Source organism: Podarcis liolepis (assembly GCF_965112155.1).
Source record: "Podarcis liolepis genome assembly, chromosome: 11".
NCBI classification, from domain to species: Eukaryota; Metazoa; Chordata; class Lepidosauria; order Squamata; family Lacertidae; genus Podarcis; species Podarcis liolepis.
This window is the reverse complement of record NC_139565.1, coordinates 30431458-30452012: the sequence shown is the minus strand read 5'-3', so window position 1 is coordinate 30452012 and position 20555 is coordinate 30431458. Positions and strand designations below refer to the sequence as shown.

The 20555-nt window shown below is 42.2% G+C and overlaps 1 long non-coding RNA gene across 2 annotated transcripts in view; it reads left to right on the top strand.

Annotated features, from left to right (window-relative positions):
- LOC310688738 overlaps window positions 1-20555 on the top strand; it is a 474996-nt gene that overhangs the window by 217540 nt on the left and 236901 nt on the right. The window lies entirely within an intron of this gene.

The following is a 20555-nucleotide window of genomic DNA, read 5'->3' as shown; positions in this document are numbered from 1 at the left end:
GGAGGCAGGCCCATTTCAGGTAGGGAGAGTGGACCCAAGTGGAATCCAGGACAAGGTTGACTGTTGGCTCCACCCTCTGCTGCTGCCTCCTAGTACCTGCCCATGATTGGCCAGTATTACAGGTGGGTAAATTTGAATTCCCAAGGCCAGAGGGAGAGGACAACATCTCCCAGCCAACTGTTGGGAAAGCCCAAACAGGCCTGGCACCAGCAACGAGCTGTATGGGGCCGCAACTGATGCCCACTGGCTAGGTGAGTAGAATTTATTTGAACACTCCCTATTTACCATTCCTTTAAAAGGTGAGTAGTTAACCTGCGACCCTCCAGATGTTGTTTGACTACAATTCCTATCGATTACTATTGGCTGTGCTGGCTAGTGCTGATGGGAGTTGTAGTCTGACATATGGAGGCTCACAGCTTAGCTACTGTTCTAACAGGAAAAGGGACAATTTTGAGTCTTATATTCTAGTGTGGTCTGTATAATGGTTTTCTCAAAGCAGCAGAATGCTGTTGTTAGGAACAGAAAGTCTAGACTACCACTATTGAATTACTGTGATCTTCCCACGTTATAACTTCCCTTATCTGCTGTAGAGAAGGAATCCTGCCCTCCTTATACAACAGGTTGAAAATATATATTCATTTGCCTTCCTGCAATCAGTGGCTACCACTATGTTGATATAGCCACTCCAAAATTTAAAGATACAAAGAAATCATTGTAACTTTTACAGCCTTTCACAAAGTCTTCATTTTGCAAGATGGCTCTTGGTGGCCTATGGTAGAGTAGAAGTCAATCTGATTATCAATATTATGGTCCTAGAAGGATCATTCTTGCATGTCTGCATATATAAATGACAAGGCCTTCCATCTTATGGCTTCATCTTGAGTCAGTAACTGTTTAGCTTATTTGAAATTCCATTTTCCAACAAAATATGTGGATTGTACATGTGTGCTTTTTCTGCACAAATGGTGAAATCAATATACCCTCTTAAATACTGGAGGGACATCATTGTAAACAAGTTATTGACGTGCTAAAGTCATTTACACCTGACACTGAAGATAGATTGTGACATTATTAATTTAATCGGCAGTGGCTATAGTGAAATAACTGCCATGTAAGCCAACGGCTCACCATCTGTAAAGTTCTTCTGCATATTTTGTACATGGTATTTTGACAGCACCAAATCACTTCTAATCTGTCAGTTTCAAAGCTTGTCGTCAGAAAGTTCAAGTGAAGTAGAATGCTTGGTTGACTCGTGTTAACCGCTAGGTGATTTCACTAAGTCACATTTGCAAATTGTACTATTTGGGCGGGGGAAGGGGGTGGCTTGGACTTGGGTTGTTTAACATGGTGATTGCAAGACGCTGTAAAAGATAGGAATATATTGTGGCACAGTGAAAACTCAGTTCCTAATAGACTGTGTGGCAGCAGTGTTTTGCAATAAAAGCCAAGATGTTTTCCTCCGCAATAACTTCTCATACACATAAAAATGTGTATAGAAAAAGGGAAATGTGAAAACTGCTGACTCTTGCTTTTGTGTATATCTGTTTGTGTAATGTATGGCATGGTTATGAAACTTTACAGTGGATGGAAATATTTGAAAAGAGCAGCCACTGTTCTTCATAAACACCAGCCTTCAACACAGATTGTGAATGGAAGGGGAAAGGAGAGCCTTAAATACAACCCCACATCATGCTGCATTATGAGGATGCACATGCATAGTTTTCAAATGTAAGAATGTGAAAATCCTTTCATGGTGGATACTGATTAAAAGTGGTGTTTTCAAGTTTGCCCATTGGATGTAGCCTTGCTTTCTGTGCTCCATTTTCAAAATATGACATGCAGGGCTCAAGAGCACCTGGAAGTTATGACCCCTGCCCTGGAACCTTTTCTCACTAATCCCAGATGTGATGTGAGAGGCCTGGTAGTGGTTACTCAGTGGTCAGAGAAAACTATTCTGTCCACATACTCAAAGGCATTGTTTTGCTCATTAATTCACATCAGCACAATGCCCATCACTATGACAGGTGGTATGTCTGGGCCTGGGGAAGGTGGGGCTACTATATTGGACGGACCCTGAACGCAGGATGGGGCACAGCAAGGTTATGTACACAGACCCTCATTGACTCCCCTTCCAGCATCCTATCTCCCACTTACATGGGAGAAAGTCATTTGCACATGAAAACCACTGTGGTGGGGGCTAACCTTCTATTAACAGGTAAGGTCAAATGCACCCCAACACCATGGGAGAAGGAGGCATACAGCTTTTGCTTCTGTTTCCTACAACTCCATAGTGAGGTATTAATTAATCTGTGGTGCTTTAGCTCCCCTCCTGCCTAAATCTAGGGGTGGAGTTTTTATTCTTACAGCTTTTGGGGGTAAGTTCTAATGATCTATTGAATGTCTGAGAAAACTGGGAAATGATGTGCATCAGGTTCTAGAGATCAAAGTAACCCCCACAAAATTTTGTTTTTAAAAGTTATTCATGTCTATAGATGCTTAGCCTAGAACCTGTTCTTTTTATTTCTTGTGAGAAAAATGTGTAGAGGGTGAAAAAGTAATATTTTGATTGTTTTCAGTGAGGACCTTGCAAATGGAATCTTTTTGTAATACCTACCAGGTATTTGGTTTGTATGTCTTTCTTGGGATACATTTTATCCCAGAACTCACTCTCTCTCTCTCTCTCTCTCTATATATATATATATATGTTTCACAAGATTTATATACTGCTTTATTGTAACAAAAACCTCAAAAAATTGATGCAGTCCTTTTTATTGATGAAGGATTTAACATGTTTCTTGACAACTCTAGTAACTGAAAATCAAGTAAGCTTCTCTTTGCATTGCCTCATTCTAGATTCTGCTCCTTGGTCACACCAGATTGTAACAAAATGTTAGAAATTGCCATGTGTACTTGCAAGAGGCCTATACATTTCACAGCAGAAGGACTGGCTGAGGTGAAGGGATGCCCCTGCCCCTTGCCCCATAGCTTTCTTATCCCCCCCCTCCCCGGAAATATTCTCCTGGCTCTCTGTCTTGTTAAACCATGAGAAAAGGCTTGAGGTGTGGGATGAAGAGCTGCAGTGGAAGGAGGGAACTGGAGAAAATCAACCAGGGCAGCTTGCATGAGTGGGAGCTACAAATCCAAGATTCCTACCCATTGGGAGTAGCCTGGAACATCAATTAGCCAGCTTTGGAGGGTGGGCTCAGCTTCCAAGCCAGGCTGCACAAGACAACCAAGTTGGGGTGGACTCGAAAAGGAGGAAATGCTGATTTTATTTTTTTATGACTTCAAAAACAGGACAAAAGGGGTCCTGTCTGAAGACCAAATGGGACAGGGGACGCTGTTGTTCAAAGATGGGACAATCCCATTTTTGAAGAGATGGGTGGCAACCCTAGAAACATCCCTGTTTGCCTCTAAGAAGAGTTTGGAAGAAGAAGAGTTTGGATTTGATATCCCGCCTTTCACTCCCCTTCAGGAGTCTCAAAGTGGCTAACATTCTCCTTTCCCTTCCTCCCCCACAACAAACACTCTGTGAGGTGAGTGGGGCTGAGAGACTTCAAAGAAGTATGACTAGCCCAAGGTCACCCAGCAGCTGCATGTGGAGGAGCGGAGACGCGAACCCGGTTCCCCAGATACGAGACTACCGTTCTTAACCACTACACCACACTGGCTCTCACTGTTTCTGGGAAGCCCTGCTTTACTTTGGACAAAGCCCAAATGCTTACCTGATGCCTCTCTGGGTGAGTCACTGCTGCATAGTGGTATGGAGGTGCTGAGGAGGAAGCAAGACTAGCACAGTGCCTTTAGGAGCGCCACCAGCACATTTGCATGGTGCCAACTTTGCTGCTGAAGCATCCTGACCCTTCTCCATCTCGGTAGCCTGCAGCAACTCAGCTAGAAGAAGGTGAAGTGAGTGATGGAACCTCACCATGCCAACTGCTACTGCTGCTTCACTTCTGCGTTTTTGATTTGCACAAAGTGGACACACACCTCTAATATTTACTCAGTATTTGCAAATATGCTTTGAATGAGCCTGCAATATATTAAAGGAGGTGATAGATTCTTAGGGCAAACATTTGAAAAAGATCACCATTTGGTTTGAGGTCAACAGAAGCTTTGCCTTTAGTGTCAATTAAGTCTAGTCCAATTCCTTCAGTGTGACCACTGTATCCCTACTGCGCCACTTTGTTGAAGAAAGAACTGGGGACCCTTTTACCCTTGATCTCCTCTAAGACAAAAGCTTTTGTTTACCTGTAAATATAATGAAGGCCCTGGAAAGAGGGTTATCATAGCTACCTCTGTATTTTAACATAAGAAAGAAAGAAACAAGACACCACAGGGTGGAAAGAGAGAAAAAAAAAAACATGTCTCAAGGCACATAAGGCATAAGCTAGTGTGGAATTCTTTTTTTCTCTCAGAAAGCAATATTGATGCTACCTTTCTCGTGAACTTTTCATGTAGATTAAGATATGGATGTTGCTGTTCTATTATTTACACAACACCATCAGTGTAGTGTACATAGCACTTTACAGAATAATGTAAGCGAAAAGAGAGAAGGGAAAAAAGACAGGGCTTGTGGTCCAGGAAGCTTATGTAAATTTGGATGCTTGGGAAGGCAAGCAGGGAAGAATGAGTCTATTTGCAGTCCATGTCACTTTTGCATGTGTTATGAATGAACACATAGGGAAGTAACATGGACCAGAAATAGACTGATCCAGCCTTTTTTTGCCTTCCATCCCATTTCTACACCAGTCTGCACTATTATTTTTACACTGCACTAAAACCCACTTTTAAACAAATTTTAAAATATGTACTTTTGAACATATTTCTTCACAATATACATTGTAAACTCATTTTGTAAACCTGTTTTCTCTCAAAATATTCAGTTTGGGCAGAACAATCTTAAGTATAGGAAGTCAGTGGAACTTAAAGGTAAAGGTAAAGGGACCCCTGACCATTAGGTCCAGTCATGGCCAACTGTGGGTTTGCGGCGCTCATCTCGCTTTATTGGCCAAGGGAGCTGGCATACAGCTTCCGGGTCATGTGGCCAGCATGACTAAGCCGCTTCTGGCGAACCAGAGCAGTGCACAGAAACGCTGTTTACCTTCCCGCCCGAGCGGTACCTATTTATCTACTTGCACTTTGATGTGCTTTTGAACTGCTAGGTTGGCAGGAGCAGGGACTGAGCAACGGGAGCTCACCCCATCATGGGGATTCAAACCACCGACCTTCTAATCGGCAAGTCCTAGGCTCTGTGGTTTAACCCACAGCGCCATCCGCATCCCACAGTGGAACTTACGCCGGCAGAAGCTCAGGGGTGAAGGAAGGGTAAATTAAGTCAGCAGAAGCTCAGGGGTGAAGGAAGGAGAACCGACACCCAGTGCAGGGTGTTGGGGGTGGGGCAAACTACCTGGCGGCACATGTGTGTCTGCCGTATATACGGCACATGCACGGCACTGCTACGTACGGTGCATGTGTGTGCCTTTATGTACAGCACATTCACACGCCCCGTACGTGTCCATAGTGGCGCCAAGCATATGCCACCAGGCAGTTTGCTGCTGGTGCCGCTCAAGCGCCATATGGACGGCAGCGGGATCCTGCCACCGCCACACTATAGCCGCGAGCAGAGGATCCTCTGCATGTGGCTCTGGCGGTGTGATGGTGGTGACGGGGCGAGCCCCCTGCGAGGTGCCTTGTCACCCCCACAGAGATGGCACCTGGGGTGCAGTGCCCCCCCCTGGCCCCCTTCCTCTGCCACTGCATAAACTACCCCTATTCCAAACTCTGGTCAGAAGCAGAGTTGCTGCCGGCTAAGCCTTTAAAATGGAGTTTGACTTACACTATTCTTTTGGCTAGCAGTTTACTGGGTTGCCAGGTCATGTAACTAAGCTGAAAGAGGTTTGGAATAAGTGTAAGTCTCTCCTTGAACCTCGCCTCCCACCCCGAACACCCTGTTAAATATATGTTTAATATGCATAAACTGTAATGTTTTTGTATTTAAATGCTCTTTGCATTACGCACAAGAGGTTTGTCTCTAGGTAAATGCGTCAAGGAGAGGTTGGACTAGGTTAATTGTTGACTCACTGGTGGAAACCCAGCAATCTCTGACAGCAGAAACTCAGTGTCTTATTGCATTACATTCTTCATTAAATTATCTTTCCATTGATATGTAATTTTATGGTATAACTCAGTGACTTTTTCTTTAAAAAAATGTTTAGGGGTGCTCTCGTTTTGACTCAAGAAAGTCACCACTGGGGGAAAATAAATACAGTTCAAATCGGGGAAAATAAACACAGTGAATTTCTTCTCCCGTTAAATTCACAAAATGTTTAGGGGTATGCGTCCCTCTGCGTCCCCACAGGAAAAAAAAAAAGCACTGGTATTACTCCAAAACAAAGTGGTGTTACGAACCATCAAACCTTGGAAATACATTTTTCCCAGAAGGTTCCACAATTTTGGCCACTAGTGTACACTGGAGGGCTGCACCAAGAGCCACCCTCTCCCAGTTTTTAATATGAGATAATAATGATTGTCTGTGTTTGTCTATGATTGTTGTTGTTGTTGTTATTATTATTATTATATATTTTGCCGTTTTTTCAGCTGCCATTTGATCACAACCTCCGCGGAATGAATTTCTCTGTTTGCTTCTGTGGGAAAGTCAAGCGAACATGTAAACCCAGGAGCCCCATCTTAGGTTGTTGTCCTTATATGCTTACTGACCTGGGAGTTAAGCCCTGCTGAATTCAGGGCAGCTTGCTCCTGAGTAGGAAAGACAGACTGGCGGGAGGCCCTGACGCATCAAACGTCAATGCCTGTTCAGCCCCTCGCTCACTTGCCAGGCCCTGGTGCCTCAGGCTTTGGATGATGCAAGCCCTCTTCTCCTCCTCCTCCCCCACCCCCGGCACGGAAGCTACGGCCCTGCTGGGGCGATGGCGCGCATGCCCACAGAGAGGGCTCTGAGTGCCCGCTCTGGCATGCGTGCCATAGGTTCGCCACCACTGGTCTGAATGAAGTATTGCCCTGCCATTACTCTTGTTTCCCCCCTCTATAATGGACCAACCTGCAGATTATAAGTCAGTGAAGGTAAACAAACCAAAGATTCATTTCAGTCGGCAGGGAAGACTAAAAGGGAATCCCGCTCTTCACACATTAAGGCAGTCTCAAATCCTTTAAGCAAAATAAAAACCAACCTTAATTCATCGGCCTTAATTCCTCCTATTTCCTTCTCCTGTCCTGCTGTTTGCCAGCTGCAAACTTTGCTCTTCCCTCAAGGCAAGCAAGCCAGGAAACATCTCCTTCCTGAACTAATATCAGTGTATTTCCCTCGATTAATTGGGAAGTAAATGGTGCAGTCACTTTGTTGTTCCCCCAGGAGAGAAAGAGATCCAAATCTGCAACTTTTGTAAAGGGTTTTTTAAAAAATAAAATCTCTCTCTGCTATATTTAACCTCTTAAGGGAATGAACCATATAGCCATCTGGAGGTTACTGCATTTCTCTCTCTATAAGACACACTTTTCCCCCTCCAAAAATTAAGGGGAAATGTGTGTGCATCTTATGGAGCAAATGCAGGCTCCTTGGCTTCAGCAAAAGCAACGCAAAGCCTCCGAAGTGCAGTGGGAGCGCTCCTGCCGCACTCCAGAGGCTTCGTGTTGCTTTCACTGAAGCCTGGAGAGTGAGAGGGGTCAGTGCGCTCCTCAGGCTTCAGGGATAGCCGCCTGAAGCCTCCGGAGCTCCCGCCACGCTCCGGAGGCTTCGGGTTGCTTTCGTTGAAGCCAGGAGAGCAAGACTCTCCTGGCTTCAGGAATAGCCACAGAATGCTGGTGGGTTGTTGGATGGAAAATAAAATAAAGGAGGGCATAAAAAAGAAGTTTGACATTTCTCCTCCTAGAAGGTGGCACATTGGCTGGCTGGAACCCTGAACACTGCAACAATTTGTTGCCGTTGTTTTTAATCAAGTTTTAACTGAGCAAATATTTGCTTTTTTAAAAAAGTCAAACAAACTTATTTTATAGAAAATCTATGTTTCTTTAAATATAAGGTATTTTTAACACCTTGCTCTGACCAACTGAGCTAACCAGCAGACAGAAAATGAAATGTACAGGAACCGGCAATCAGCAGATGCGGCAAAATCCCTTTTCTCCTGCCTAAACCTGCTCATGAACAGATCTTGTTCATTCCAATGAGACTTGCACAGGAGAACTCCCTAGTGCAGTGGTCCCCAATGAGCTAACTTCTGCAGACCCCCTGTTTTTCAAAAGCCAAGCCATGGACCTCCTCTTTCTAAAAAGTTTGATATCTCTAAGGTCATTTCTGTTAGGTGAATGGTGCCATGGACCCCCTGGGTGGGTTACGCAGTTCCCTGGGGGTCCATGGGCCACCAATTGGGAACCACTGCTTTAGTGGATTACGGACAGGGGCTGTAGGAGGCATGGAACTATTATGTGTCAAATAGGCACCAGCATTACTGGAAACTCTAGACCAGGGGTCAGCAAATCTTTTCAGCAGGGGGCCGGTCCACTGTCCCTCAGACCTTGTGGGGGGGGGGGCGGACTATATTTTGAAAAAAGAAGAAGAACGAAATCCTATGCCCCACAAATAACCCAAAGATGCATTTTAAATAAAAGAACACATTCTACTCATGTAAAAACACGCTGATTCCCAGACCGTCCACAGGCCGGATTTAGAAGGCGATTGGGCCAGATCTGGCCCGCAGGCCTTAGTTCACCCACCCATGCCCTAGACCAAATTTGGCCACCTAAGAGCTGTTGACTACTCCCTTCATTTTCAACTGGCCATGCTGGCAGTTGTGTCCGTAGCAACAGAGCTTTGGTGCACAATTTAGGGAATACAAGGGTAGAACCCATCCTCTTTCTCCTTCTCTTAAGTGGCCCATTATTAAAGTTGCTTACCAGAAGTCGATAGATTTTCTACATCTCAACACTTTCAAAATAGTCAGTGCAATATTCCTTTCTTTATGGTATATATATGCAAGAGGGTTGTGCTTCATTCATATCCTTTTTTTCCTGACGCTACAGATGTTAACTGGCCCATCTTTAACTGGCCCATTTTGCAATCTACCAACACTTTAATGTAGCCGCTTTATTTGGATATCCAGCTGTTAAAGTATTCTTTTTGCTATTTTAATGGTTCCAAATGACAAGGAGCAGGCATTCAAAATAAAACATGTGTGTTGGTTAAAATGTGCTACTTATACAGATGAAGAACATCTTTAATAAGCTCAAGCACTCCTGCTGAGTTCTAACCATTGGAACTCAACTGTGGTAGGCCAAATTTCATCTTCCATTACTTTTCAATTAAATATCTATGCAGTAATTACATAGTAGAAGAGTGATCTGTCGAAACTGTGGATTTGGTTTTCCCAGAGATTCCTAAAATCCCTGATATGCTCTCAGAATTTTAGATGTTATTCCTGTTTGCATTTTCATATGGATCTATTTTTTTTAACCTTGATTATATGGTGTTCTAAACCCACTGCAGGTGTAAACTAAAGAGTTACATGAATCAGGGCTGCATTTTTTGAGTACCGGTAATCATGGTTAGGCAGAGGTGCGGAAATCCATGCATCACATTTCCACTGATGCCCCTCACAATTGGACTTTGTGACTGACACCTCAGGTGCCCCAGAGGTCAGAAACTGAATTCCTCCTCCTCCCTGCTGGAAAATCTCCCCAGCTGCTAAGTTTTGATGGTACACAACAAAACAGTGTGGCTTTTCATACTCAGAAATGCTGGTAAAACTCATCAGTCGGAGATTGTATATGAGTTTCAGGGTTCATAATCTTCCCCCTAAGAGGAGATGAACATTGCAAAAATTGCAAGTCTTCTGTGGTTTGGATTAAAATGCCAATTGTAGAATGATTCCCAACCCACCTTCCTCCCTTCCTTTTTAACTCCTTTTACAGACTGAGGACACAAGGAGAAGGGGACGACAGAGGACGAGATGGTTGGACAGTGTTCTTGAAGCTACCAACATGAGTTTAACAAAACTGCAGGAGGCAGTGGAAGACAGGAGTGCCTGGCGTGCTCTGGTCCATGGGGTCATGAAGAGTCAGACATGACTAAACAACAACAACAACAGAAAGGCCCAGCAACAGCAACAACAGAGCTCAGTCCTTGGGGAGGAGAGTGGGTGTGGTCGCCTGAAGGCCCCAGTGACCCTTGGTTAAATGTATTTTTTTCCAAGGACTAATATACTTTCCCAAAGACTATGGGGTGTCTCACACCCAGTGCTGTTTTATTGAACTTTCTGAAAACAAAATAGCCATCTTGGTATTGATAAGAATGGCTTCAGATCATATGGCACATTTTTAATGGAAACCTTAGGAATGGGGTTTAATGTGACTCTCATAAAACGATGGCAGTGTGAGAAGTCAAATTCAAAGGAAATGGAAGACTTGTCAACTGCTAACAAGTTCAGCTCTGATTTGGAGGAGTGCAGAACCCATAAAATTTAAGTCAGAGCTGGGGAAACTTTGGTCTTTGCAGATGTTGCTGAACCACAACTCCCTTTCTGGGGGTGATGGGAGATGATCAAAGTGAAAACAGACAATTCCCATCAGCCCCAACAAGTGTGGCTGGTGATCAGAGATGATGGGACTTGTAGTCAAGCAACAGCTGGAGGTCCATAGGCTACCCACCCCAGCTGTAATTCTATGGGAATGCTTCCTGTTTCAAGATCCTTTCAAACAAGATTCCACAACAGGTGTTCCAACATGTGTATTCTTGACCAGCAAGTAAAATTAATTCAGTTTTCATTAGTTTTGCTCTTCTGTCAGTTGTATTGACATGCATGCAACGCTTCCACTTTTACAGACAGTGTTTTTAGTGGAGTCCTCTGAGATGCATTATACAAAAAAGAGTAAGTTAATGGTAATGAAATACAATGTTTAAATGATTTTCAGGCCAATAAAGTTTAAACAGAGAAGCAATGTCAAAGCATTAGTATTGACATTTTTAGTTACATGTAATTAATCTTTAAACAGATGCTGGATTTACGTTTCTGTCATTGTGCATTTCATGTGCCCCGCCGGCTGCAAAATGTACAAAGTTAAAGTCACTAAAAGTTAATTATCCATATTGTCTGTCAATATGAGATTGGATATCTTTAATAATTGCCCAAGTATTTTAACTTCTTTCAAAAAGGACAGTTGTGTCTTCGCTGCAGGATGTGTGATTGCAGGCGAGCAGAGTATTTCTTAGACTTAAGTTCTGACATTTATAGGGAACATATTGGATCCGCCAGCATACTTTATAGGTCATTTAATTTTGTACTGTCCAAAAAACAAGAATAGAAGATACAGTGCATCTGTAAGACAGAGACTCTCCTTCTGCAATAAAATTTGGCATTAGGCTTTTTGGTTTTTTCGCCTACCTCATAGCAATCGTCACAACTTTCGTGGTATTGGTGGGTAGGTTAGGCATTGGAATAATGTGTTGTGGTGTGTCAAAGGGCTAGGTGTGGCCATCACCTATGCCTTCAATTTTTGGGTATTCCGTTAAAGGAATCTGGCGGTCGTGTATTCTGTCCGATGCCTGCTTGGCGGGAGGCCATGGCACGACCCTCGGTGACATCAGGGGAGAGCTTATAGTTGGATTAGCATCAACAGGCTCCACCTACTGGTGAATAAACCCCCCTGTTTTAGACTCACCCCTCTCTGAGGGGGTGGAGTCAGCTGACGTAATCCAATGCCTAAGCCAATACCTTTTCACTTGCTGTAATCAATAAAGTTGTGGCCTTTTCTTGCCCATTAACCTTATATCACGTGTCCTCGTGTTTTCATTCCACTACGCGGGGATCGGGTCCTTGAACCACAACATAAACTAACAGCGCAATCCTATGCCTGGGAACTCAAAAGAAGGTCCCATTGAGTCCATGGCTTTTACTCCCAGTTAACTAGGTATAAGTTTGAAGCCTTGAGAGTCCAAACTCATGTATGTTGACTCAGAAGTAAGATCCATTGCATGGGGAACCTCCAGAAAGCAGGTCAACTTAGGTCCAGCACAAGTCCCAATTTGGCCCATTTTCCTCAAACCAAACCCACCTGTTCCACACTGGATGTCATATGTGATGTCAGGTGCAGGGCAGGCAAAGACATTGCTGCAAAGCAATAACTGGGACCTTTAACGTACAATCCTCCCAATTGTTCATTGGCAACAGTGACTTGCTGTCAGTGTTGATCAGCTGATCTGCAGCCACTGCAAGCCCAGATGGGGTCAGGTGAACTACAGAGTTCCTGGTTGGGAACTCCATAGCCCAGCAAATTCCTGCCAAAGTGGGGCTTGCTGTCAGCTCCTGCTTAGTGTTAACATCTTAATCATTTTGGCATCAAGTAAAGACCCATCTGTTCACCCAGATATTTGTGGGCTATTAGAGTTTTGTAGCTGAAGGTAATTGGCCCAACTGCAGTTTTTAGGAGCTTTGCAGTTTTTATCAGTGACATTCCACAAAACCTACCCTTCCTCTTCCTCCTCCCCCCAGCAACCTGCTGTGTGTCCTCAAATTCTGCTCCAAAGGCTTAGGGGACCCTCCAGAGAAGATGGCGGGGTGCATGGAGGGATAAAGTGGTGGGTGGAGAAGGGGGAGTCCCATTGGACAAGTGGAAATCTGTTGCACCATCAGGCAGATGTCACTGGTTGTCACCCAATGTATGTATTTTTAGCTGTACATTGTGAAATAAATTGATTTTGACTGTTTCCAGATGATATATGTAATTCAGGATTTATAACTTGCATTATAATCCATCCTGGGTCTGCTATGATGGAGGCTAGGCTAGGAATATATGTAATAAATACAAACACAAAAAACAGAATTTAACAACAAATTTTTATGAATATTTGGACTAGAGTCATATTATTTTGATATATTATATTTGATACTAAAGGCCTCTGTAGCCTACCAACCTGAATAGCTTTAGTCTCACTGCCTAAATCCAGAATTTGCTAGCTTACTTGTTTGTTTGCTTGTTTGTTTGTTTACTAGATGCTCAGGTTGGGGTTGCTGTCAAGTACTCAAGATCCTGTTACTTATGTAATCAGTTTGCTTTTAGCTGTGGACAGTGAGTGATAAGCAATGTTAGTCAAACTCAGAGTGTAACCACTGAAATCAATGAACTTACATATATTAAGTCTATTGATAACTATGGGTCTCATCTGAGTATAACTAACAATGAATATCTAAAGTTTACTAAGCAGAGGTTATTTTAGCAAACAGTACAAAAGTGATTATCATGAGGGAGCCAAAATCTCTCCTTAGCTCATGCAATAGTCTATGGTATATTTCGGAGGAGACTATGTGGAACTGAACTATTTCATTAGAACAATTGTTTTAGCTCATCAAGGGAGTTCAAGATTCTTTTTTTTTATATATAAGATTTTTATTGATTTTACAACATTTTTAAGAAAAACAAACAAACACTGAAAATGACAAACATACACGCATAATTTCAAACATATTTTCATAAACCTCTTTTATTGGACTTCCCCATACCCCCCCTCTCTGCATCCCAATGTCCATAATTCAACTAGCAACTCCCAATTGTTACTTTCCAATCTCTATCATCTTAGTCCTCTTTTATAGTCTAGCCTTGTATCCCTGTACCCTTTTGCTTCTGGAAACCACAACATTTTAGCATTCATTAAGTTTATAGTAGTCCTTAAGATAGCTTTTAAATTTTTTCCACTCTTCTTCCACCGTCTCTTTTCGTTGGTCACGGATTCTGCCAAGGAGTTCAAGATTCTTCCACTGTAATTCCATGTTAATACGTAAAGCTGATGATCAGCAGAAATTTCCTATTCTCCTGCAAAGGAATTTAAGGAGAGAGTCCAGCATGAAGCAGCTGAATTAGAGTTTATCAATACATTTTATTGCACACTAAAATGCTGGCAAATTTTTGTGAGGGCTTAAAAAAATCACAAACGGGTGTGGATATGTGGCAAACTGAATTTATGATAAAAAATAAGAAACTAAAATTAATACTTTGGTTTGTCTCTAGTTATCACCAATTACTGCTGTTGTGAAGGCCACTTTTCTTACTTTAAGATCCATATAGAGTTGTTGCAATCTACATTTCTTGTATCTCCATTTGACCTCACTGTTTACAATTTAGCTATACCCGTATAAAGTATGAGTTTGTTTCTTTTCTGTGAGTTCACATATATAATACAATTCACTTGTGCATTACAACCTATGTACATATATGCTCTTGGTCTACTTCTCTGCAGGTGTGTGTGTGTGTGTGTGTGTGTGTGTGTATACGTACTGCCTTTTACTGATCAACTTGATGCTTCCATTAATTGCTATTGGTAGTTTTTCCTAAACTTGGCACATCCATGATCACATGATTTGAAACCAATGCCCCAGTCCTCTGACTCCCAGACAGATTCCAATGGAAATGCATAGCTTCCAGTAAGAAAGAACATCAAGGAAAATATAATGTGTGGAGTGGAGATGCATACAGAGCTTTCCCCATATACTGAAGGCAATGGTCACCTTCCTTCCATGGTTCCATGTCTATGCATGGTTCTTTGAAGTCCCTTGAAGAATAGAAAAGAATTTATTATTTATACCCCACCCATCTGTCTGGATTTCCCCAGCCACTCTTGAAGTCTTGGATCTACTTGTAGATCTAACTTGGCATAACAATTTGCATTCAAGAAATAACTTTTAGAATAAATATATGTATGTGGTATGTCCAAGGACCGTTGAAGAAGCTGGCAGATAATATGTTGGGTCCTGTTCATGAGATTGTCCTAAAACAAGTTGAATGGTTGACAGAGTATTTTTGTAAGCAGAACATTATAAATGGTGTATCGGAAATGGCCTTATGTTCTAGGTCAGTGAAATGAAAAGCAGGAGACATGAGGTGATGTATATCATTAGCTGCTCAGTGGTGCACCTCTGTAGACTTCAATGGAGGCCTTCTGTGATTTGCTAATCCTCCATCTCCTTTGTCCAAAAGAATGAAATGTTGTTTGCAGTTTCCTTGTAAACTTGTTAATCAAGTATTAAAAGGGAAATAATGCATTTTATGTAAGGTTGCATGGAATTGCAGGATGGCAAATCTGCTTATGCTAACAAGATCTGAAACGTAGCTGGCTACTGCATAAGAATAATTGACTTATACTTTTCAACAACAAAACACAAAGAACCAGAAAATGTAGTTCACTTGGAAACATTAGTGATGAATTTGTTTTATATAAAACTATGTACTTGTTATCAAACTTTTCATTTCTAATTATCAGTACTAGGAATATGCATTCCGTAAATGAAATCCAGGGAGAGTGTGTGCATTTATTAATTTGTATGTTCAAATTTGTGGCCTATTAAAAAGATGAAATCCTTCCACATAATTATCTACATGAAAGGGGGTGGGTATAAGTGGAAAATAAATAGCAAAGGATATTTTTCTTTCTAATGTAAACATCTGGCAGTAATCCTTGCTTACACAATTAATGGGCATTTAATTGGCAATGATCAGTTTATTGCAGCAATATGAAGTGAATGTTTCCCCAGGAACAAACAGCTGTTGCAAGAATTTCACAGTGATTTAGCAAACACCAGGTGATAGCTGTATCTAGAATGAAGTGTTCTGTCTCCAAGCAAATACAGTAGCAGCACATCAGAAAGGAGGTGGAAAGGGGTATAAAAATAGCACTGCTAGATTTCTTTGATTTTTCGCAGGCAGAAATATTTTGGGTTTAAAAAAACAACAAATCTAAAATACCTATTGGAATATATTTTTAATTCCTTATGTTTTTGTTTACTTTAATACGGGTTATGAGTGTGTAGCTAATTAAGACAAAGAGCCTGTGGGAGTAACATTTTAAAACACACATAAATCACCACTTACTTTTTTTTAAAAAAGGATATAAAATGCACAGGTTCCAAACATATAGAGTCTTAGAACCTTCCTATATGATAATCAGCCAGTTGTTTCTCTGGCCATCATTTGCCCAGTTTTCTCTCTGGCTATGGCACATATTACTTGGTTTATACTAGATGTAAGATTCTTAGGGATATATTAAAGGTAAAGGGACCCCTGACCATTAGGTCCAGTCATGACCGACTCTGGGGTTGTGGTGCTCATCTCGCTTTACTGGCCGAGGGAGCCGGCGTACAGCTTCCGGGTCATATGGCCAGCATGACTAAGCCGCTTCTGGCAAACCAGAGCAGTGAACGGAAATGCCATTTACCTTCCCGCCAGAGAAGGTACCTATTTATCTACTTGCACTTTTGACGTGCTTTCCAACTGCTAGGTTGGCAGGAGCAGGGACCGAGCAACAGGAGCTCACCCCGTCGCGGGGATTCAAACCACCGACCTTCTGATCGGCAAGTCCTAGGCTCTGTGGTTTAACCCACAGCGCCACCCGTGTCCCATTAGGGACATATTACAAACACACAAAGTTGTGCCTGTAATCTACCTCCATGTAGGAATGTGGATTTAGGTTTTCTACTTCTGAGAATGTCAGACCATTGCATTTCTTCTCTGTGTGTTCCTCACAAGCCATCATTCCTCCTCTGGTTACTGCTGTGGATACATAACCTGTCTGTTTCCAGGCATTGCGATCTAAAACCTCACATGCATTCTTAATATATGCAACTCATTTGTATATACATATCAATATGTAGTTGCTGAGTAACATTTGAAGGTAGGAGAGAAGTGACAAGGTCTCTGGGCACAGTGGTACCAGGCTGCCTTATTATTCTCATCATCATCACTGAAATATACTCAGAGTCGCAAAGTGATTTCATGCTCTTTATTCAGCTCATAGTGGTGAGGAGGAATGAATAATAGTCCTCTCACAGTATCTGCTTTATATGCATTATTTACACAATGGGCTGCACATGATTGGCTAATTCCGGAATTCTACTGTAAGCCAATCAGGTTGTGGATTCACTTCTATCTGGAGCATGATTGGGTGGTTCCTGCCAACCAATCATACTGCTGCATTGTTCTAGGACCAATCAGACTGCTGCATTTTGGATCCTACTGTTCTAGGACCAATCAGACTGCTGCAGTTTGATCCTATTCAACTCAGTACATAACAATCACGATCAATTAAATTTGTATTCCTCCCCATTTTATCTTTACAACAACCCTGTGAAGTAGGCTAAGCTGAGAGTACAGGACTGGTCGAAAGTCACCCAGTGAGCTTCATGGTTGAGTGGGGATTTGAACTCTGGTCTCCCAGGTCCTAGTCCAGCGCACTAACCACTACACCACATTGGCTCAGGTTGATCAGTATTTCGCCTAGAGGTACAGAAACTCTACTGCAGCAAATAAGGACTAACCACCATTATAGGTTCATAACACCAAGCCAGTATAATGAAAACATTGCACTGACCATACCACTGAATGGGTCGGTGCAGATACTTAGGAACAAGGAGCTGGTGTCAACCTCGTACTGTTTCTTCAAGATGCTTTTTCTGCTTGCTTTCTTCTGTAGTAGCCATTCGTCAAGGCTGCATTTAGCCATCCAGAAATATGTCATAAACACCAATGAACCCAGTTAGAGCAGACTATTTTGCCAGGAAAAGTGCTAGCAAAATCAGGCAAAACTATTCCTTCTCTTTTTGTTTTTCAACTACAACTTTCTTGATAGAAAAAGTACACTTGCTGGATTATTTGAGTCACTAGGGAACATTTTTATATCTATCAGCAGAGAGAACAATGTCCGGTATTTCTGTCTTTTTAAATTTGCATTGCTTTTGAACTACTTCCTTTTCCCACTGAAGCTTAAATGCTTTTTTTTCATATTTCACTATGCAATTTTATTACTAATTTAATAAAATGATAATAGCTATGCTAACTTTCAATTACTTGGCTCTTGGCATGTATTAAATTATACATTTTAAAATGTAGCTTACTGGCCAGATGTCTTACTTCCCAAAGGCATGGGTTTTCCTTGAGACAGAAAAAATTTGTGTCAGCCAAATGCTTTTATTTACTACGTTAATAGTCGATACTGTACACCACAGCCAGAGAGCCAGAACGAGCAAAGCATCAGGGGTCAATGCAGAGAACAATACTTTTTTTCATATGTACTTTTGGTAATAATTCATCTCCATGACAAGAGAAGACAATCAATCATCTTCTACTGTGCATTTCTCCAATAAAATTACCATTTTTGATATCACAAAGGAAGCTGCCTCCTAAGTAAGAGGAACACGCTTACATGGATCAATGAATTGACCATGCATGCTCCCCTAAACTCCTTTGAATCATTAATATGACAATGTTGTTTTGACTTAATTTGTCCGTATTGATATTGACTTGCAACCCATTCCATACAGAATGTTTTTCTTCTTCACAAAAACTCAGGCAACTCTGAATTACAAAAGTATTTAAATCCCTGTCTCCTGCAATGGATGTTAGCAATTGAACATTTTCTGAATTTGCTTGTTTAGCCATTTGTAAAGTAGTAGACTCCCCACTTCTAGGTGATTTCTTTTATTAAAACATTGATATCCCACCTTCTGGTGCAAAAGTTCCATTCAGGGTTGCCTCCAACAACAGTTAGAAATCTCAGCTTTATAAAACAACCAACTAATGAGACAAGATCAGTTGTTCAAAGCAACTGCCGGAAGGAAGCAGTCTTCACTAATATATATAAAAAGGAGCTCCATAATCTGAGATAAGTCACTAAGAAGATCCAACATTTCTCCCACTCAAATGTAATTCCACTGTAGATGAGACACAGAGGGAGTGTGCAGGATAATATGGCAGAAGGCTGTTTGATAGCTAATGTGGTTGGTGTCTTTCAAATGTTGGACTATATTGGTCATTCCTCGCCTTTGGAAATGTTGATTAGTGCTGATGGGACTGGTCATCAAGCAACGTGGAGGAAACCACATTGGCAACCCCTGTTCAGAGGTGTCCTTGACCTAAGCCAGAGTACAATGAAAGTCCTCAAGCTTCACACCTCTTCTCACACACTGATTATGTGGAGCTAAGACGCCTTGCAAAGTTTTGACCAGTTGAAGATTCACAGCAAATTTGCTGAGATCAGTTCATACATCTTACAAAAGAGGAGCAGGATTAAGTTAAGCTAATAATACAGCATGTCATTAACTAGGACAAAATTCAGATGACTTTAGAACCCCTGAAGACTTCTTTAATTGTGTTTTCCTTTTTTCTGAATTAATGAGTCCAGGCCATAACATGCTTCAAGAAAATGAAGTCTTTTGTTACAGAAATGCAAATGGAGTGGGGTGGCATCATAGATACTAGAGAATATAGATGACTGAGAGAATATTTTCATCGCATTATAAATGGGCGCAATAATTCAGGTGCCTATTACCTAATTGAATTTGCTGGTAATTTGCCTTTTCCTTCTTAAAAAGCTCCTAAGCGCTCACTTTTTGTGTGACTCCTGCATAAAGTTGGCAAAATAAATTTGTGTTTATTTTATTTAGAACACTGTAGTGCTGCATTTCAGTAATCACAACCACCACCACAAAGATTACTAAAAACAATATTTATAACATCCCATGCCCTTTTAAAATGTAACTCGTTTGGGGGGGGGGGTATTACCGGGCTATTGCTTTTATTTTTATTTTATATACTGTGATCCTTTTATGTGAACTGCTCTGAGACCTCCGGGTATAGGGAGGTATATAAATTCTAATAATAATAATAATAATAATAATAATAATAATAATAATAATAATTTAGAGCAGCAATTAAAAATATAAAGGAGTTTATTCACTGATGTTCCTTGGACAAAGAGCTCCTGAGACCAGCAGAGGTTGTTTGCAGGGATGCAGATTTTGGTCATGCTTCACCCCCCCCTCCCATCAAAATCTGCCTTATACAAATGAAATGGGGGGAAGGGGATTGCAGATAGGGAATCGCCAAAAATTGTCTCTTTTCCAGTTTTGCTGGTCAAAGCCTCTGCTACATGGAGGAGAGGCTCATTGCAGGATACAACCTAGAGAGGCTGGAACAACTGTTGTACATGAATTCCACACTGTCCAGGTAATATCGGAAGCAGCCCAGAAAGTTTGTGTTGAAGACACTCAGATAAAGAATCATGATTAAAGAACAGCTAAATATGAGCTGCATCCAGTCATGTGTGAATGGTAAGCAACTTGTTTAACTGGTTTTCCATTTCCCTTCCTCCACTATACAGTTCCCTGTACCCAGCGGCGTAGTGTGGGTTGTCAGCACCCGGGGCAAGGCAAGTAATTTGCGCCCCCTAACCCGGGGCAAGGCAAGTAATTTGCGCCCCCTAACCTGCCGCCGCTGCCAGCTTCTTCTTGCTGCTGCCTGGTCTGATCTGGTGTGGTTCTCTCCCACGCTCAGCGCTGCGCTGGGCGGCCGCTGCACTGTCCCTCCCCCAGATAGTCCCTCGCTCTCTCTCCGCACCGCACGCCTGGCACCCACCCCCTCCACAGTGGGCGGCGACCCAGTGGCTCGGATCGGATTCGCACAGCCAGCACTACAGTGAGAGAGAGTGAGTGAGCCAGGTAGGGGCAGAGAGCTGTGAGTGCGAGCGCACCCCCCCAGATGTTGCGCCAGTGTGGCCGGCCCCC